Raw genomic sequence first — 20,921 nt, forward strand, 5'->3', positions numbered from 1 at the left:
TTATATTCTGTGTCTTATGGGTAATCAGTATGGCTTCTGGCCGTAGCAAATCAAAGTCAGGTCATAATGCACTATGAAACATCAAAATGAGGTTTTCATGTTAAAATTTGGTTACACACAACTGAATAATGTTAATCCTATGCATGACAGGACTTCAGATGCAGGATGGTGCAGGATGACATGAGCTATGTAACTGACAAGTATTCATGATTTGTATTACCCCTCAGTCAATGTAAAAATTATAAATACTAGTCAAGATAGAAACTAAAAGCTAAAAACTGACTTTGAAATTTTCTCCAATTAGTCATGGCAGATGTGTTCCTTCCACAGCTGTAATTTTTCATGTAAGGAATCAATTCAGAAATCTATTTCAAATCTGTGTTGTAGTTTGTAGAGTTCAATTATACGAAATCAAGCATACTCTAGTAAAAAAGCCAGGTGAGTTTCAAAGGACAGGCAGCAAACTATTCTAATAAACATGCAGTGTTTTATCATTTTTTAAGTAATAAATTTGATTATATAAAATGTTTTAGCCCCAAAAACATGTAAAGTCATAAGACTTCTTAAAGTAATAAAGTATTAGGACTTAAAGTTATTTGCTAAAGATATTGAGAAAAAAACCCTAAAATTATGAGGTTTTAATGAAAGCTAACATCTTATCACAAAATCATACTATGTATCTTTATTCCACATTACAGGGAAAGAACTCAGAAAAGGATATGGAACTAGGAAAGGTTTATTTAAAAAATTATTTAATAGTTTCAAATGGGCAACTAAATACGGTTGCTTTAAAAAAAAAAATTCAAAGTCCATGAAAGATGCTTGAAAAGATTTTAAAGTGTTTTTCTTCCAACTTCATTGGGGCCAAAACAAGGCTTTACACATGTTAAGAACTAAGATTCAGTGAGATTTAGGGGAACATCCAGAAAGTTTTATTGATCACTTGTATGCATTTTCATACATGGCAAGACTTTAAATTCTTCTAATCCAAAGTGTTACTGGATAAGCTCACCTCTTAAGCTTAAGATAAATTTTACAACAGATGGGGAAGACCTGTTCTTTGTCACCTACAAAACATTGCTGAGCAAAAGTCAAGAATGCAAGAAATTCAGTTATACCTTGTTCCTAGGTCAGAGGACTCAACAGTATTAACACGACATGTCAATTTTCCCCCAAACTATTTTAGAGTCAATGCATGGCCAGTCAAAATCCAAGCAGACTTTTTAGTAGAAACTGATAAGCTGATTCTAAGTTTTACGTAGAAATGTGAAGGACCCATACATTTTAAAATATTGATAAAGAACAAAGTTGGTGGATTTACACTACCTGACTGTAAGAATTATTTTAAAGCAACTATGCAGTATGGTATTGGCAGCAAGACAAATAAACAGAAAATAGAGTCCAACAATGAAAGGACACATCTAGAATCAATTGGTTTCCAAAAAATTACAAAAGCAATTTAATGAGCAAGTATTTTCAAAAAAATGTTCTGGAATCATTTGATATGTATAGGAACAAAAGTTCCCTGACACTATCTCCCAACATATAAAATAAACTCAAAAATCAATCATAGTCTTAATATAAAAGCTGGGAACATTACACTATTTCTTGAACAATACATAGGTGTAATTTTTTCAGGCTATGGATCGGTAAATATTTCCTGGATAAAACTGAAAAAGCATTATTTGTTAAAATATAAATGTATTCCAGCAACATTAACAGTATCTGCTCTTTGAAAACCACTTAACAAAAACCAAGTCCAGAATGAGAAAACACATCTGAAGAAGTATTTGTAATGCAGAATATATATATATATATATAAACTTTCCAAGAACAGTAAGAACACAAACGAATAAAAAATATACAAAATATTTGAAAACTTACTTTACGAAAATAGATATGCTAATAAAAAGTAACTCCAAGAAAAGTTGTTCATAATTATTAGTGAAATGCAAATTGAATCACAGTGAGGTACCAGCACACACCTTTTAGAATGTGTGTAATTAGGAAGGCAATGTACAATGAAAAGAATGTGTAACAAATTAAACACTCAAACACTATTACTGGGGAATGTAAAATGCTACAACCACTTTTAGAAATAGTTTGGATTTTTTTTTAAAGTTAAACATTCATATAACCCAGCCATTCCACTCCTAGCAATATGGTTAAAAGATAAATCAAAATGTGTGTCCCTACAAAGACTTGTACACAAACGTTAATCACATTCTTAGTTGTAATAGCCCCAAGCTGGAAACAACCCAAATGTCCATCAACAAGTGAACCATAAATGAATGTCCAGAAAAGGGTCTATGACTCAGTAATAAATAGAATGAACTAATGATACATGCAGCAACATGGGTAACTTGAATAATGCTGAATGAAAAGGCAGACAGAAGAGGGTACATACTGTAGGATCACACATAGAAAATTATGGAAAATACAAACTAATCTAAAATGACAGAAACGCTGATCCCTGAGTGTCTTTAGCAAGTTCAGTGGTTTGGGGGGTTAAAAAGAAGCACAAGTAAACTTTGTAGTAACAGATATGGTCATTATCTTGGTAACAGTGATGGATTCCTGAGTACATATAAATGTGTGTGTGTGTGTGTGTGTGTGTGTGTGTGTGTGTGTGTGTGTGTGTGTGTGCGCGCGCGCGCGCACACAAGAGAGAGAGAGAGAGAGAGAGAGAGAGAGAGAGAGAGAGAGAGAGAGAACACCAAATTATATATTTTAAATATATGTAGTTCATCATATGCCATCTATACCTCAATAAAGTTCAAAAATCAGTCATGAAAGCAAAAGGCAGACTGTTGCACTTGCTTCTATATGGTCACTGCAAACAAAAAGGCCAGAAGATGTAAAACTGCCTATCAGCTGACTTCTCCCGCTACTAAATAAAAATATCCCTTCCATGTAGTTTCCCATTTCTGTGGCTCATCTGGTATCAAAGCTTATGTGAAAACAGATACGGTGAATTCCAGATTGTGGAGTAAATCCTTATATAGTAATGACAAGGAGGTATAGGTAGAAATTTTAACTATGGCAAAACCTAGTTTCCAGTTTTTTCTCTTAAGGTAACCTAGTGAACTACTTAAATATTTGTACATATTATCCTATTCTTTTCAGGAAATTTTAAAAGATGAGCTTTTTTTTTTTTAAGTACATGAAGTACTTATTCACATTGTATTTTTTCACTTCTACAACCATAGAAGTCTATTAGTCAAGAGACACATGTGGAAGCTTCCTTGTAACAATAAAATCTCCCTAAAGCAATAGAGTTTAGAAATAAGGACAGTGACAGAAAGCTCATTCTTCTATTTTCCACTGGGTCAATTCCTTGTCTAATCAAGTCAGTTATCCCTTGAAGAAAAGCAAGATAAGTATCAACATTGCACAGCATTATAGAAGATAAAACAAATAGGAAAACATTTAACTGCCGGATTACTCTGTCCTGACCTTTCCACAACAGGGCACATGCAGGGAAAGACAACATTTATAAGGCACCATATGGTAAGTTGAAGCTGATTATGGCTAGAAGGACTTCTATCAATTTCAGCCTCTACAGACTCTAAGACTGTGTCAAGGGCTACTGGAATCAGAATCTCAAACATAACCATCACACATTGGTAGCACAACTATTATAGGTGTTCACACTGGGAAGCTCTGGGCTGGAGTAAGTTTAAGCTCATACACCACATGGAAAATTGGTATAAAAAGGAATACTGAATTTGCACTCCTCTGTGTTAGGCTAAGTATGATTTGATTTCTCTAGGTTTCCCCAACAGCTGCAATCCCAATACTATTTCTTCCAACAAAACACGGATTTATGAAGAATTATATTCCTGAAAAGTCATGATGTAAAGTTTTAATTTTTACTTTTTCCTATTTATATATAGGAATAATATATAATATTAATATATAATACAATATATAATTATACACATATTTTCAGAGACTTGTAGATTTTGTGAATAAGGTCAAAACCCCTAATACTTTAGTGAAATTACTACAACAGCCACTTTGTCTTTTTTTTAATATAAAAGACCTACCATCATTGTATATTTTTGTTAAAGTTGTAAGTCAATTAAATACAGCACATAATTAAACTATGAAATCATATGTAATATTTATATGCCTCTAATTCCTCTTATTTTTGGTATTAGAAAGTCAATAGGTCATTTGCTTTGGGAAGTAAAGAGTAAAGGTTACCAAAGTCATCCTTTGCCTGGGGGGAAAAATAAAAAAGAAAATACTAAATAACAGTTCAAGATTTAAGATATTAGTGACCCCAGATAAACAAATAATCCCCTTTCCTGTTCCAGTTTACTGCCCAGAGAGATCATTGTCATAGAATAAGAAGAAACCATAGTACAGAGAAAAGGCAGAACCCAGTCACCTCCCCCATTTGAGCAAATGGATCTGGAAGTCAGAGAAGCCAAGGCAGCTACAATTATTGGGTAGCCTACCAAAAAGGGGAGAGTTGCCAAGAAAGAGTATTCTAGAATTCTACAGAGAATCATCACACACACACATGTGAGGAAATTACCTGACACACAGGAAAGAACTACCTGAAAGTATTAAAGAAAGATCCTACTCAGTGCGGGGAAAACCTCTTAATTCAAGAGGCACACATATAGGATTCAGTAGAGTTTTGCCTCAGAACAGGGTAAATTTTTACCTAAATAAACCACTGTCCTATGCCCACCTAACAAAATTTAGAATAGAGACCCCAAAGAGTCAAAGGCTTTTAAGTAACTTAAGCCCATCTCCTAACAGAGCACCAAAACATTGATAGGAAAACAAAAGTATCCAGCACCAAGAAGATAAAATCCACACCAGCATCCTATTACAAAATCCCTAGGGAGACAAAGAAACAGCAAACTATGATCCATGAATGGGGGAAAAAAAAAATCAAGCAAGTAGAATCAGCTAAGTTTAAACTGAACTTCATCAAAATTAACAACTCCTGCTCTTCAAACCACACTTCTGCAAGAATGAAAAACAACATACAGACTGTAAAAAACATTTCCAAGTTCTGTATCAGATAAAGAATTTCTATATAGACTGTTTAAGAATTCAGAATACTGGGCCAAATATTTAAACACTTAATACACCAAAGTAGATACAGAATCACACATGTTAAAGTGATGAATATTTTAAAAGCTTCATCATACCAAGCTTAGTGAGATTCTGAAGAAAATGCAACTCTCAAACACTGTGGAATGTATAATGAGAAAAGCACTTTGTAAAATATTTTGGCAGCTTCTTCAAAGGTGAAACATACACATGATACACAATCCGGCAATTTCACTTCAAGGTATTTACTCCTGAAAAATGAAAGCATCTGCTCACACAAAAACTTGTTCATAACTGTTGATACCATTTCTACTTAAAACTGCCAAAACCTAGAAATAATCCAAATATTCAATAAAATGGGGAAATGCTGATATATTCTTACAATGAACTGCTTATCCAGAAAAGAGGAGTTTGTTACTGAGTACAAAACAATGTGGGTGAATCTCAAAACTATTTTATGGGAAAGTAGAAAAACCAAAAACACTGTGCAAACTCTAGAATTCCCTTTACATACAATTCTAGAAATTCTAACTAATCTTGTGCCACAACACAGATCAACAGCTGTCTGGAGACAGAGAGGTGCAGAGATGGAATAGAGGAAGTGACGACAAATAGGCACAGGACAATTTTTGGTGTGTGATAATTCACTATTTTGATTGTCCTGAGGGTTTCCCAGATATGTACATAGAATAAAACTTAAATCGTACACCTTATAGGCACGATGTTACACATATCAAATTCCAATAGTTCTTAGAAGCACTTAGAACACCTAAGAAAAACCTACTTCAGAATTTTGAATATTATTTTAGGAATTTCAGTACAACAAAAATCTTAGCGTCTTCCATACCTTCGTCTATTTCTTACCAGAATGAAGTGATGTATTTGGTTGACAAACTCCAGAGAAGAAAATGCAACACCTGCACGAGCCCCTTCTTGGTTGCCTTTTCTCAGATCTGCTTCCCCCAGAGTATTCATTCTGGTTTTCCCTCTGCCGAGCACAGCAAGACACCTGGACTGTTTAAAAAACAAACAAAAAACACTTGTATTTAAAATACAGGAATAACCTATATTATCTGTCATAAAATCAGCCTTCAGTAGTTTAGCAAGTATTTGTGAAATCTTACCACGTACCAAGCGCTGACCCACGCTCCATGGATAACAGAATCACCAAGAAATTCTTGGTTTCCGGTCCTCATGAATCTGACACTCTAGGGCCAGTGGAGTAGATTTAATTATTGGATCAAGTACTTCACTGCCCCTTGTTTCCATATCCTTTGCCCCTTTTCCTTCGCTGATAAAAACAAAGACTAGAACTAGGAATCTTGCACGCTGTTGCTTCTTAGTTCCTCTCACTGAAATCCTCCATTTGTCCTCTGGCATTAATGGTTGCCTGTGATTGGACAGTTGTTCTTAGACTTCAATGAGAAACCAGTTCACCTGAAGGGCTTGTTGAACACAATTGGTGACACCCATTCCTAGTGTTTGTGATTACTTGACCCCGGGGGGAGCACAAGAATTTGCATTTCTAACAAGCTCCCTTGTAAAACTAATTCTGCTAATCATTAAACCACACCTTGAGAACCACTGTGTCAGAAGGAGCCCTACAGGTGCTAATGAGAATTTAAGGAGAGGCTGACTCATGGGGGAAATATTTAGACTCCTTTAGAACTGGTCTTATGTTGACTAGAAATGGTGAGAGTGGGCATCTTTGTTTTATTCCTGATCCTGGAGTTTTCGGTTTTTCACTTTTGAGTATGATGTTAGCTGTGGGCTTGTCGTATATGGCATTTGTTATGTTAAGCTACTTCCTATTTCTAGGTTTTTTTTTTCTTAATAGACATGTAATTAACATATAACATTATATTAGTTTTAGGTGTATAACATAATAATTCCATAATTGTATATATTGCAAAATGAGCACCACGGTAAGCCTGGTTAACAACCATCAACACACACAGTTCCATTATTTTTTCATGTGATGAGAAATTTTAACATTTTCTCTCTTAGCAACTTTCAAATACACAATACAGTATTATCAACTACAGTCACCATGCCTACAACTTAATTTATTTTATAATTGAGAGTTTATACCTTTAGAACCCCTTTACCCATTTTGCCCATCCCTTACCCCCCATCTCTGGCAACCACCAATCCGTTCTCTGTATATATTAATTCATTTTTTTTGTTTTGTTTTAGATTCCACATGTAAGATCCTATGGTATTTGTCTTTGTCTGACTTACCCAGCATAATGCCCTCAAGGTCATCCATGTTATTGTTCAAGGCATGATCTCCTTCTTTTTTATGGTTGGATAATGTTCCATTTTGGTTATACATATCCATTCATCCACTGAGACCCTTAGGTTGCTTCCACATCTTGGCTATTATAAATAATGCTGTACTGAACATGGTGGTGCACATATTCTTTTGAGTTACTGTTCTTATTTTCTCCAGATAAATACCCAGTGTTGGAATTGCTGAGTTATATGGTAGTTGTATACTTAAATTTTTGAGGAAACTCCATACTGTTTTCCCTAGCAGTGTACCAATGTACATACCCACCAACAGAGAACAAGGATTGCACATCCTCCACATGCTTGCCAATACTTATTTCTTTTTAATAATAGCCATTTCAACAGGTGTGAGGTGATATCTCACTGTGGTTTTGATTTGCATTTCCCTGACAATTGGTGATGATGACCATCTTTACATGTACCTGTTGGCATCTGTATGTCTTCTTTGGAAAAATGTCTATTCGGTTCCTTTGCCCATTTTTAAATAAGATTATTGATATGTCTGTTTTGCAATGGAATTGTATGAGTTCTTTATATATTTTGAATGCTAACCTCTTATCAGATATAATTCTACCAAAAATCTCTTCAGGAAAATCTAGATTTTTTACTATCAAGTGCCTCAAAATACTTTCAGCCTCTACCCATTACCTAATTTAAAGCTACTTCCACATTTTTTGGTTATTTCTGACAGCATCATCCCAACTTTCCAGTTACCAAAATCTGTATTAATTTCACAAGGCTACCATAAGAAAGTACCCCTCAGGGCACCTGAGTGGCTCAGCGAGTTAAGCGTCTGCCTTCAGCTCAGGTCATGATCCCAGCCAGAGTCCTGGGATGGAGTCTCCCACTGGGCTCCTTGCTCTGCAGGGAGTCTGCTTCTCCTTCTACCCCTCCCCCACTGCTTGTGCACTCTCGCTCGCTCTCTATCATGTGCTCTCTCTCTCAAAAAAATAAATAAAATCATAAAAAAAGAAAAATTAAAAAAAGAAAAAGAAAATACCACACAGTGGGTGGCTTAAAACAACAGAAATCGATTCTCTTGCACTCCTGGAGGCTAGCAGTTCAAAGTCATGTTATCGGCATAGCCATGCTCCTTCTGAAATTCTTCCTTTCCTCTTCCCAGCTTCTGGTGGGGGCCACAATCCTTACTGTTTCTCAGTATGCTGCTGTTTCTCTACAATCTCTTCCTCTGTCAGCCCTTGACATTTTCCCCCGTGTGTCTCTGTACCCAAATTCCTCCCTACTTACTCGGATACCAATCATACTGAGTTAGGGCCCATTCTAATGACTTCATATTAACTTGACTGTATCTGCAAGTACCCTATTTACCCATAAAGCCACGTTTGCAGGGACCAGAGGTTATGACTTCTACATATCTTTGGGAGGGGGACACAATTCAACCCATAACAGAGACCAAGCCAGCTTACTCAGTAAGATCTGAGATCAATTTTGTGATCAAGTCTGTTCTTTCTTTTTTCTTTTTTTCTCCCCTACTATGGGTCCTATAATTTAGGAGTCTTTTTCCTTTCTTAGAGACACAATTCTCTTTTTTTTTTTTCCCTTGGGTTTTTTAAATATCCCTTTCTTTCAGCAAGAAAGAATTAGCAAACTGGCTTTCTTCCCAGGATTTATATTTATACATTGATTAGTCATTACCAATTTTTTTTTCTGGATAGTTCAGTGCAACACTCCAATGAATGATAATTCATAAGAGGGAAAAGGGAAGGCCCTTTTGCACAATTTGGGTGATCTGAATAATTTGTGGGAGACTCTAAGAGATGTAGGGATCAGTTTGGGATGTGTTGCTCTTTCTGAGTTGACATTAGGGAAAGTGGGAACAAACTGGGGATTGAGTACCATTATGTGGTGAGGGTAGCTTAGCAATAGATACCCTCAGTCATAGATGGGTATTGAAATATAGGTCTAGGATCTTCACTGATAACAAAACAGTCATCAGTCAAAGAGGGGGATGTTTTAGCATTCTTCAGCTGCAACACAACTTGCCTTTGAGGAAAACGATGTTTCCTATTAACTTTGTAGCTGGCTTTATCTGCGTGTGTCCTCCCAGACTGATTAATTGCAGGGTTGCTCTTCTCTCTTTTAGTCCAACTTGCTCTTTCTCTCCTTCAGTCTGGAGAGTTCTTAACTCTCTCATCACTAAAATTCCACATGGTGTGGACTGTTGCCAAATATCCTTACTTCATGTTGTCTGATGATCTCTGTAGATGTCAGTTTCTTCATAAATCATGTTCCTTTAAGGCTGTTTTTTACAAAGGAATGTTTGCTTTTGTTTTCTTATCCTCTACTACCTTTTGCCGCTATTGGTTTTGGTTGGTTTGGGGAAGAGAGTTAAGAAATACCATGCTCCTCCATACTTTACTCAAGTGAAGAAATTATTTTTATTTTAAGTCAGAATAAGTATGTGAAGTAGAATCCTAGTATTTATTCAACACAGAATGAGTTTGATAGGGATGCAACTATGAAATGATAATATGATCAGTTAGCAACTACAGTGAAAAAATAAACTGCAGAATGGAAAACCTAGGTATTTTGTTGATGGGTATATATAATTTCTGATTAACACATAAGATTATGTTTCACTACAAACAACACCTTTTTGGAAAACAATCACCTACTCAGTTAATTTTATACAGGTTATTTTCCCACAAGTAGGAAAATTAGTATTATTCCATATATTGCCCTAAGAAGATCCCCTCATTCAAAATTGGAATTTTAAACAAAAATGAATATCAAAATTTATCAGTCAGAGAGGAATGGCAAGGAGATGGATATAGATCATTTTAGGATTTTGGTGGTACATTAAAATATGGAAATTGACTTTATGAAGCACATTTTAAGGACACAGCAGCATAATCCTTTAATAATAATCCTGAAACAACAACACTTTGTTTTTAAAGGTCTTTAAAACTAAGTGGAAATATTGAATGTTTGGAAAAAATTAAGTAATTTTAATGGGGGTACAAAAAAATCCACACACCTCTGAAACTATAATAAAACTGGTAATTATCATATGATCTCACTGATATGAGGAATTTGAGAAACAGGACAGAGGATCATAGGGGAAGGGATGAAAAAAATGAAACAAGATGAAACCAGAGAGGGAGGCAAACCATAAAAGACTCAATCTCAGGAAACAAACTGAGGGTTCCTGGCGTGGGGGGGGTGGGAGGGATGGGGTGGCTGGGTGATGGACATTGGGGACGGTATGTGCTATGGTGAGCGCTGTGAATTGTGTTAAGACTGTTGAATCACAGACCTGTACTTCTGAAACAAATAAAGCATTATATGTTAAAAAAAAAAAAAGAAGATAGAGGAAGGGAAAAATGAAGGGGGGCAAATCGGAGGGGGAGACCAACCATGAGAGACTATGGACTCTGAAAAACAAACTGAGGGTTTTAGAGGGGAGGGGGTTGCCCTGGTGATGGGTATTAAGGAGGGCACGTATTGCATGGAGCACTGGGTGTTATACGAAAACAATGAATCATGGAACACTACATCAAAAACTAATGATGTATTGTATGGTGACGAACATAACATAATAAAATAAAATTAATAAAAAACAAAAAAATAGTAATTGCAAAAAATTTCACTCCATTTATATTTGTGAAATTCATTTTCTGGTATATACATAAAAGAAAACTTTTTTTTAAAAATGTAATATGAACTTCTTTGAACTGACATCTCGTTTCTGGGAAATGCTGTAGTTGTCACATACACTTGTCACAAAAGCAATTACTCTGAGTGCATTTTCCAGTAATAAATATTAAAGAGGTACACAGTCACGATATGTCTAAGTGTTCATTCACACACAATTTGAACAGCAGTAGCAGCAAGTAAAACAATCTTGTCAATGAAATGAAGTTAAGACCAGACTGGGCAAGATGCTTCGAGAAGAAACTGGAAAAAAAAAAAAAGTACTCTTAAAAATAGAGACCCGTCTTTTGAAAAGAGTTGTGCTAAACATAGAAAAGAGAAGGTGGTACATATTGGGGAAGACAGTTAAGAAATACCATGCTCCCCCATACTTTACTCAAGTGAAGAAATTATTTTTATTTTAAGTCAGAACGAGTATGTGAAGTAGAATCCTCGTATTTATTCAACACAGAATGAGTTTGATAGGGATGCAACTATGAAATGATAATATGATCAGTTGGCAACTACAGTGAAAAAATAAACTGCAGAGTGAGTTTATTCTGTTATTGCTCAATAACAGAGTGGGTGAGGAGCAAAAGTTCAAGAAAGAAACTGTTTTTGTTTTAACCTACGTATTACCAAGACTCATACACAAAGCACCAGATAGAGGTTTTCTCATGACTGGATCACTGGCATATACTTTTTTCAAGCAATAAGTTCCAAAATAACTTTTGACAGGAGAATTTGTTTATATTAGCATATAATCTCAACTGGAATCTACTGCTACCATTTAAAAAAAAAAGTTGGAAATTTAAAAATCATTCAAAGATGTAGAGAATTCTAAGAATTTATAAAGCCCTAGAAGTTAAAAATCTGTTGGAATATAATTAAGGACATTTTCAATAATTTTAATCATAAAAAACATTTCCAGTTTTAAACTATTTTAGTTATTGTGTTACCAATATTTAAAACAAATCAAAGTTAGGTATGGGTGTCTATTGGAAGAAAATTAGAAAGGTCTCATTACACCATTTGAGGTCAACCAAACATTGTTACCTTTGTTTTCCTTTCAACAAAATAAATATTAAACCACCTTTTGTTTAAAACAGCAATTTTTTTCATTTTTATAACTTTTAATACATTTGCAGTTTAGTTTTACATATTTTTAGTGAGAGGTCTGCCTGTTTTGAAAATGCAAAATCGAGCAGTAAGGCATATATATGACTAGAAATTTCAGATGTCACGCCCTCTGGCAAAAAAAAAAAGATACATTTCTAAAGCCTTATAATATTTAATTCAGGGGCACCTCGGTGGCTCAGTCGCTAAGCGTCTCTGCCTTCCTCTCAGGTCATGATCTCAGGGCCCTGGGATCGAGCCCCACATCGGGCTCCCTGCTCAGCGGGGAGCCTGCTTCTCCCTCTCCTGCTCCCCTTGCTTGTGTTCCCTCTCTCACTGTGTCTTTCTCTGTCAAATAAATAAATAAAATCTTTTAAAAAAAATTAATTTAAGCCTGGCACAACTTTTCCTTCCATGGAATGATAAACCACTCAGGTTTTCTAAACTACAAATAAAGTGTATCAACCGAGAACAGTTAATCTAAAGAAAATCATAGTTGCTTCAAAATATTTTTCTCCCCAACTTTATTCTCTTTTTACCTTCAGCCTGTCAAGCAAGTACATCAAGAGAGGTGGATGGATCTTGGAGAACAGCTTCTTGAATCTATAAGGAGCATCTACAGGACTAATAAGGCTGTTTACATTCATAGATCGATGGTAGCCTGGAAACAGTCCACAGATGCAGGATACAGCCTAGAACATTCCTTAGGCAAACTCCACTCTCAAATTGTTTTATCCTTACTAACTTCTCTTCGGAAATCAGTTTCATCTTGAATAATGTCAGACAATCTCCTTAATTTGGCCACAGGTTTAGGTAAGACTGAGTACTCACTGCCTATAGAAGGTAAAGCCTAAGGACAGGCTCAGGAATAGGCAACTTTACAGTATTAATGAAGCGGACACTACACTGGTTTGGAGGGCTCTGGCCCACCAGAGCCAGAGAAAGGCCAGAAGTTGGTTTACTTCAAGAATTTTGGATATTATATAAGAGTAGCACTTTAGTAGTAAATCTTAACTGTTAGTGTAGTGCCTTTTCTGAGTTCCGTGATGAAATGTTTTCTAAATGTCATTATAGTCATCAATTAACATTACTGTTAGTCTTTTAAATCTTTACAGCTTTTCTGGTTACTTCCTAGTTATTGAAAGAAGACTGTTGATATCACCAACTATAATCATAAATGTATTTCTTTTACCACTTCTGTCAATTTTTGCCTCACATATTTGGAAGTTGAATTTATAAGTGAAGATACATTTATGACATATCTTCCTGAGGAATACGTTCTTTGGTCATTATGAAATGCCCTTCCTATTGTTGATAATATTCTTTGTCCTGAATTTTATCATTATTGTGTGCTCATAATATTTTTTCCTTTTTTTTTTTTTTTTTTTTTTACTTTTAACCAAACTTGTATCTTTAAGCGTATCTCTTGTTAACATCTGGGTAGTCAAAGGGCTCCATCTCTTTAAAGATGACAGTCTGGGGCACCTGGGTGGCTCAGTCAGTTAAGTGTCTGCCTTCGGCTCAGGTCATGCTCTCAGGGTCTTGGGATCCAGCCTCATGTCTGGCTCCCTGCTCAGCGGGGAGTCTGCTTCTCCCTCTCTCCACTCTCTCTCTCTCTCTCTCTCTGAACCTCTCAAATAAATAATAAATAAATAAAATCTTTTAAAAAAACCAAAGATGACAGTGTGAGGATTATCAGGGAGAACATGGGGCTCTCTGTTCTGAGTTGACACATCATCATAGATCTTCTGCCAGAGTGACCTTTCTTTCAGAAAACTGAACCACCTGCCCTATTTTTCAGTGAATGCAGTGAATAGCCCTGGACGCAGCAGACCCAGTAGTCAGCCTATTCTCTCAACACAAAACATTCTTGTTTTTTCAATCTGCCCTGGGAAACTATACAAGATCTGGACTCCGTTTAAAACGAGACGAAAATCTCACTCTCACCCTTCATGATTCCTTCAATCATCCCATGTCTCAACATCAAACATTCTTATCATTTCTCAGACAAGGAAAAGATGCCACAGAGAGACTAACCGATGTAACTGAGGTAATAAGCCAGACCCTGGTGTGAATATTGGGCTCCTGCTCTCCGTCCAGGGCACTTCCCTCCAAGACCGTTACCTTCCTTGTGTATCCCACCTGAAAAAGGTGTCCAATCTGTTACTAAAGCATCCCATTGTCCCTCCCCAAGCCCTGAAACACACAGAAAAAACACAGGCATCTTTACTCATTCTTACTCTTATTTCACAAGAAGAAGTTCAACTAAGTCACTGCAGGTATCATAATCACGCTTGGTGAAACTGATCTCTCAGCTTGCCTCTGGTCATGTATGCTTGAGGATGGAGGAGAAATTCAGCTTTCAATTTTCCTAATGGTTTCACATTAGAAAATCACAGCTCTGAATTCTTATGTCAGATAGATAGGGCTGTGTCTGTGTGAGAGAGAGAGAGAGAGAGAGAGAAGGAGAGAGAGTTGATTGCCTTCTAACATATTGGTGAATGGCTCTGAATATACTCCTAAAGTGATATATAAGATATTTTTTATCATCACTGTTGGACAGGAAGCACTACGTTTGTTATTGTTGAAGATACAACATTAGGATACGTAGTTTCCACACAGAAAGGGCTTAAAATTCAACATTGATATTGCAGTTAAAACAACTGTGTAAAAAATATAATTCAAAGAAGGGTCTTCCACAGATAAGTGTAAAAAATGGGGTGCCTGGGTGGCTCAGTCGGTTGGGCAACCAACTCTTGATTTCGGCTCAGGTCATGATCTCGGCTCAGGTCATGATCTCAGGGTCATGAGATCTAGCCCTGTGTCTGGCTCCACACTGAGAGGGGAGCCTGCTTGGGATTCTCTCTCTCTCTCTCTCCCTCTCCCTCTGCTCCTCTCCCCTCTTAAAAATATTAAATATTAAAAAAATAGTAAACAATGCCAGGAGCATGAAGAATGGCTCCACAAAGAATCTTCATTGCCTGCTTTTATCCACACAATCTTAGAAGATACATACAAGAGAGGTGACTATTATCCTCACTTTACAAATGCTCTCAGCATCCATTTACTTAGTCCACATTCATCTGGCTAATAGAATAATTATTCTAACTCAAGTCATCAAAATTCTTTTTTTTTTAATGATTTTATTTATTTATTCATGAGCGACAGAGGTGGGGAGAGAGAGAGAGAGAGAGAGAGAAGCAGAGGGAGAAGCAGGCTCCCAAGGAGCAGGAAGCCCGATGCGGGACTCGATCCCAGGACCCTGGGATCATGACCTGAGCCGAAGGCAGACGCTTAACCATCTGAGCCACCCAGGCGCCCTCAAGTCATCAAAATTCAAACATAGAGGGAACTATGAATTCTACTTTAGGGCACTGCCCTCTATTTCTAACCAGTGAAATGACCTAAACTAAATCATTTAAAAAATATTCTATGGCCACTGCACTCTGTGGCGTAAAGGCAGATTTTTGATATTGATGATCTTAAGTCAGTTATCAAGTCCTTTAAAGTTGTGACATATGTCACAAAATAATTTCAGGACTCTCCACTGGCAAATTACAGAGGAAGCAAAAAAAAAAAAGTGTAAGTTTGCACAAAGAAAATATGAAACCCTATTTCCTAGGTAATCTATGACTCAGAAAAACATATCCAAATAAATCATTTTTGAAAGACTGATATTAGATAAGTAATAGCCCATGTAGGAAGGAATCCAAGAGTGGATAAATGGCCATATGATCTTTCTTTTTCTCCTTTTCCTTCTTTTAATATACTGCTTTATTTGGAACTCCTTATTCCGGTTTGTAATAAGAACTTGATGCTTCGGCTTCATTCCTCACCATGTGTGCATAATTATGGGGGAGGATGGATGGCTGTCAAAAAGCAGATGATGCCCACAGAATGTCTGAAAATATAAAACTGCTTATTGCAAAGTGATTGCTTGGGTTTATCTGCCATGCACAGACTGTCTGGTTGATAGAAAATGTAATTTGAGGGAGACAGTTGTGTTCACATGCAGTATTGAAAACAACTCTTTAATTCCTAATTAGCAGCATTAACCGAATTTTCTTAATTTTTTGAAGGAGGCGCCTGACAACTAATCACTGATCATATAGCACTGCTTATATATTTAACATTATTTCATTATTAGCAAATATAGTGCTTATCATTCACTTTATCACTATTTTTAAATATTATAAAACTTCATCTGTGCTTGACTGTAATAGTTTTAAATTCTAAGATGTTAATATTCCCTTTCATTAGTCATTTATGCATACAGATGTTGTTTACATTTATTTTTGAAAAATCTGTCCTTAACAGGCTAGTAATATTGTGGTAAAATTATATCCAGTCACAAAAATTCTAAAATAATCAATCAAATGTAAATTTTATAATTTACAGGAATTGTAGAGGAAGATGAATGAATGCAATAAATATTCTGGCTAAACACCATGTAGAATTTATAGGACTACCAAAATTTTCTTTGTAATTCAAACAGTATATGAAATGAATGGAGAAATATAATTAGCAGCGACCACCCTCCCTGTATTCCTGCTTAAAAGAGCTTTTAGAAAGATTAGTAAATAAAATGGCTAGCTGAAAATAATGCAGTGAGTGCTCAATTGCTACAATCTACACTAAAATTTTTATTCTCCATTCTTTTCGTAAGTTTTATCCATTGGTTTAAAAAAAGAACTCAATGTTTTCAGAAAATTCTCACAGGCATACTGATTTTTTTCACTTTTGGAAATATATAGGATTAAACTGATAATACATTGTAGCTAGTTATGCCAGTATTTCCCTTGATAGGATGGATTTTTAAAAATTGAATTCCTTTGGTGCAGTCAGTTAAGCATCCAACTCTTGGTTTGGACTCAGGTCCTGATCTTGCTCAGTGCAGAGTCTGCTTGGGATCCTTTCCTTCTCCCTCTGCCCCTTCCTTGCCCCCAGTGTGCATGAGCTAGATCGCCCTCTCTCTCTAAAATAAATAAATAAATAAATAAATCTAATAAACCCCACAAAATCTAATAAGACCCACTCTACTCAGCGGGGAGTCTGTTTCTCCCTCTCCCCCTCCCCCGCACTTGGGCTCTCTCTCTCTCTCTCTCTCTCAAATAAATAAATACAATTTTTTTTAAAAGGATACAACTGGGGCACCTGGGTGGCTCAGTCAGTTAAGCTTCTGCCTTCGGCTCAGCTCATAATCCCAGGGTCCTGGGATCGAGCCCCGCATTGGGCTCTCTGCTCTGCGGGAAGCCTGCTTCTCCCTCTCCCACTCCCTGCTTGTGTTCTTTCTCTTGTTGTCTCTCTGTCAAAGAAATAAAAATAAAAAAAAAAAATCTTAAAAAATTTTTTAAAAAATAATAAAAAAATAAAAAAGGATACAACTCAGGAACATCTAAATGGAAGTGATGCATAGTGCAAGGTATGGGGGCAAAGGTGGTACAGAGCCTCCATGGTCTTTCCAGGCATGCAACCATACCCACATGTTGATGTGTTCAGCAACCTAGAAGTTCTCCAAACCCTAATTGTTTTAGAGTTTGTTTATTTGTTTAAGAGTTTTATAACTCAATCTCCAGTCCCACTCTCCTCTCCAAAAATCAGGGAGTGGGGGAGCTGACAGATTCAATGATCTAACTGTATGGTTATTGCCTTTGGTGACCCACACTCATCCTGAAGAGTCATCTCATTAGTAAAACAAAACAAACAAAAAAAAACCATCTTATTACTTGGGAAATTCCAAAGTTTGGGCAAATATTTAATACTATCCCATCCCTAACCATTGAAACACTCCATACTCCATGGAAACAAGATACAAATAAAAAATCCAATAATTTTTAGCAAATAATGCTGGTAGGCTGGTACATCCTACTTCTGAAACAAATTACAAAACCATGGTTATAAAACATTATTTATCTCTAGTTAATTTATTTTATAATGGTGGCCAAACATCACCATCGTGCTCCAGGTAACTTTGAAGATAAGAATGTGATCCACCTGGATGGGGGAGATAACCTGTACTATGTGGGATCTGTAATGGGAAGGCTAGCGACAAATGTTCATTTACTCAAAATATATAGATTTAACGTCCTCGGATAATGTTAAAAAGATTCCTCTTACTGTTAGAAGGTAGAAACTTTACTCAACAGATCAAAGCTAAAAACACAATTCACAATCAATGTCTGTGACAAAGGACAGTAAGTTAGAATGTGGAGTTTTCATGGCCTTCAGCTGGCAGTGTAAATGGGAACTAGGGGAGACTCCGAGGTGAGAAATAGCAAAAAATGCTCTGCTTATTTTCCCATTTAATTGAATGGAATGTGCCCACACAAAGAACTCAGCATATATTGATTGTGTACAAATGAATGGCAGCAAAAATAACAGTTATTTACTTACGTGTGTAAGTACTATTTAGTCATATTAACTGAACAGTTCCTACGAAGGGCAGAATACAGGCTAGAGACTTTAATATTGTGAGAAAGTTTTACAAATTACTTTAACCTTATCAGAACTAACTGTTTTATAATTGTAAAACATTTATTCGTTGTGGGCTAAGAGTAAGCTTTGCTGCATATGAAAGCCATGGTTTTAAGCAAAATCAGAGCCTGTGGAAATTATTTGCAGAAGACTGAGACATCCTTCGCTCAAAATATCTTCACCATCAGTCTGTTTTATGACCTACAGTTTCTACCATAATTCTCCTCCTTCCCTTCCTCTTCTTCCTCCTTCTTATTTTGTCCTATTAATGTTAAATATGGCTCCTAAATTTCAAACATTACCTGAGAGAGGCACTCTATTAAGCTAAACGAACACCTTAAAGTACTTCAATATTCCCCTATAGAGAGGATGAGAATACTGGCTTGGTAAGTTCGGATACAGAAGAAAACAGAGAAGGTCAGTAATAGGACCTTGCAAAGCCGGAAGCTGGTGATGACAGAAGAGCTAGAGGTAAAGAGAAATCACAAGGGTAGGTGGTGGAGATGTGATTTATCCACTTCAGTTTATCACCCAAAGGTATATTGTATATTTGAAAAAAAAGACTCTATCCCAATCAGAGAACATTCAAATGTGATGGAATATTCCAAGTCAAGGGAAATCCCTGGTTTCCTCCTCGTATTCTTGCGTAGGAGACATTTTTGGCTGCTTCCCCGTCTACCCCTGTGCCCTCTCCCCTTCCTTACAGAACTATGATTTTGTTCATGGATCCCCTCGGATCCCGACATTTCTGGGAAGTCTAGAGCAATCTGCAGCCCCATGAAATGGGCGCTAAATTTTATAAGCCAGTCTCAGTCTTTACATTACCCTTGACACTTGGTCTAAGCTTAGATTTGTGATGTAATTCTGGCCAGCGCAAGCTGAGTGCTAAGACTGGTTTGGGATCCTGGGAAAGGTGTTTTCACAGAATCAGAGATCATCTCCTTGCCTTCGGCGCTGCCGTGTCTCGGTCTGACACTTGCAAGTGTGGCAGCCTGGAATCTGGCCTGAAGACAAAGCCCCTATGACAAGGACTGTAGAGAGGATAGATGATTACTTCATCGTGCCACTGTCTTACACAACTTTAGACCAGCTCTGACTGCCCTTATCATGTGGGGGAAAGAAACTCCGCTACTCTTTACTGCCACTTGCAACCAATGATTTCTATGTTGTCAAATCCTAGGTGCACTTTTCAGTTCTTCTCTTGAATAGAATTTATAGAAGCTTTGATGCATTTACCGATTTTTTTTTCCTTCTTAAAATATATGGTTTCTGTGAAACCAGAATCTCCTACTTTTTCCCTTCTACATCACTAGATGCTTCTAGATCTCCCTCTGTGTTAATCACTAAAATTTGGGGTTCCTCAGGCCTTACGGCTTGGGCCTCTTCTTTCCCATACTTCCTCCATAGTTTATCTTCTTTTTCTTTGGCTTCTAATACCACCTATAACCTGATTATCCCCACATGTACATCTCTGCTACAGGCCTGTGGTATATATTTCTGATTGCCTTACTGAGATGGCCACTTTGATATTCCACAGGTCTCTTATGCTGAAAGAGTCCAAAATTGATTCGTAGATGATTCCACCTAAACTGTCTCCTCTCTAGGAACCCCAAACATGCTTAAACAATGCTTCTAGTTATTGGTCGGTCAATTCAGGAACGTAGGCGTCAGCCTTGACCAATTTCTCACATCCACTCTATCAGCAATGTATCTGGAATCCATCTACCTCTGTCTCTCTAACATCATTAATGCCTCCTTCATTGAGAGTAGCAATACCTTTACTCTACACAATACAATAGCTTCTTACCTGAGGTCCCCACTTTAGGTTTCCTATGATCCATCTCCTATGCAGCAGCTAGAGTGTTCTTTTATTATTTATCTATTTATTTATTTATTTAGAGGAAGAGTGCAAGCTTGAGTGGGTGAGGGGGGCAGAGGGAGAGAGAGAGAGAGAATCTTAAGGAGGCTCCACACCCAGCATGGAGCCTGACGCAGGCCTTGATCTCATAACCCTAAGATCACGACCTGAGTCAAAATCAAGAGTCAGACACTTAACTGACAGAGCCACCCAGGCACCCCTAGAGTGTTCTTTTAAAAATGAAATTAATCCGTTGTGTGTGTGTGTGTGTGTGTGTGTGTGTGTATCTCACATCTTCTTTATCCATAAAAAAGAATGAAATCTTGTCATTTGCAACAAAGTAGATGGATATAGAAGGTATAATGCTAAGTGAAATAAGTTAGTCAGAGAAAAACAATACCATATGATTTCACTCAAATGTAGAATTTAAGAAACAAAACAAATGAGCATA

The sequence above is a fragment of the Zalophus californianus genome, chromosome 5 (genome assembly GCF_009762305.2).
Source record: "Zalophus californianus isolate mZalCal1 chromosome 5, mZalCal1.pri.v2, whole genome shotgun sequence".
In the NCBI taxonomy this organism is placed as follows: Eukaryota; Metazoa; Chordata; class Mammalia; order Carnivora; family Otariidae; genus Zalophus; species Zalophus californianus.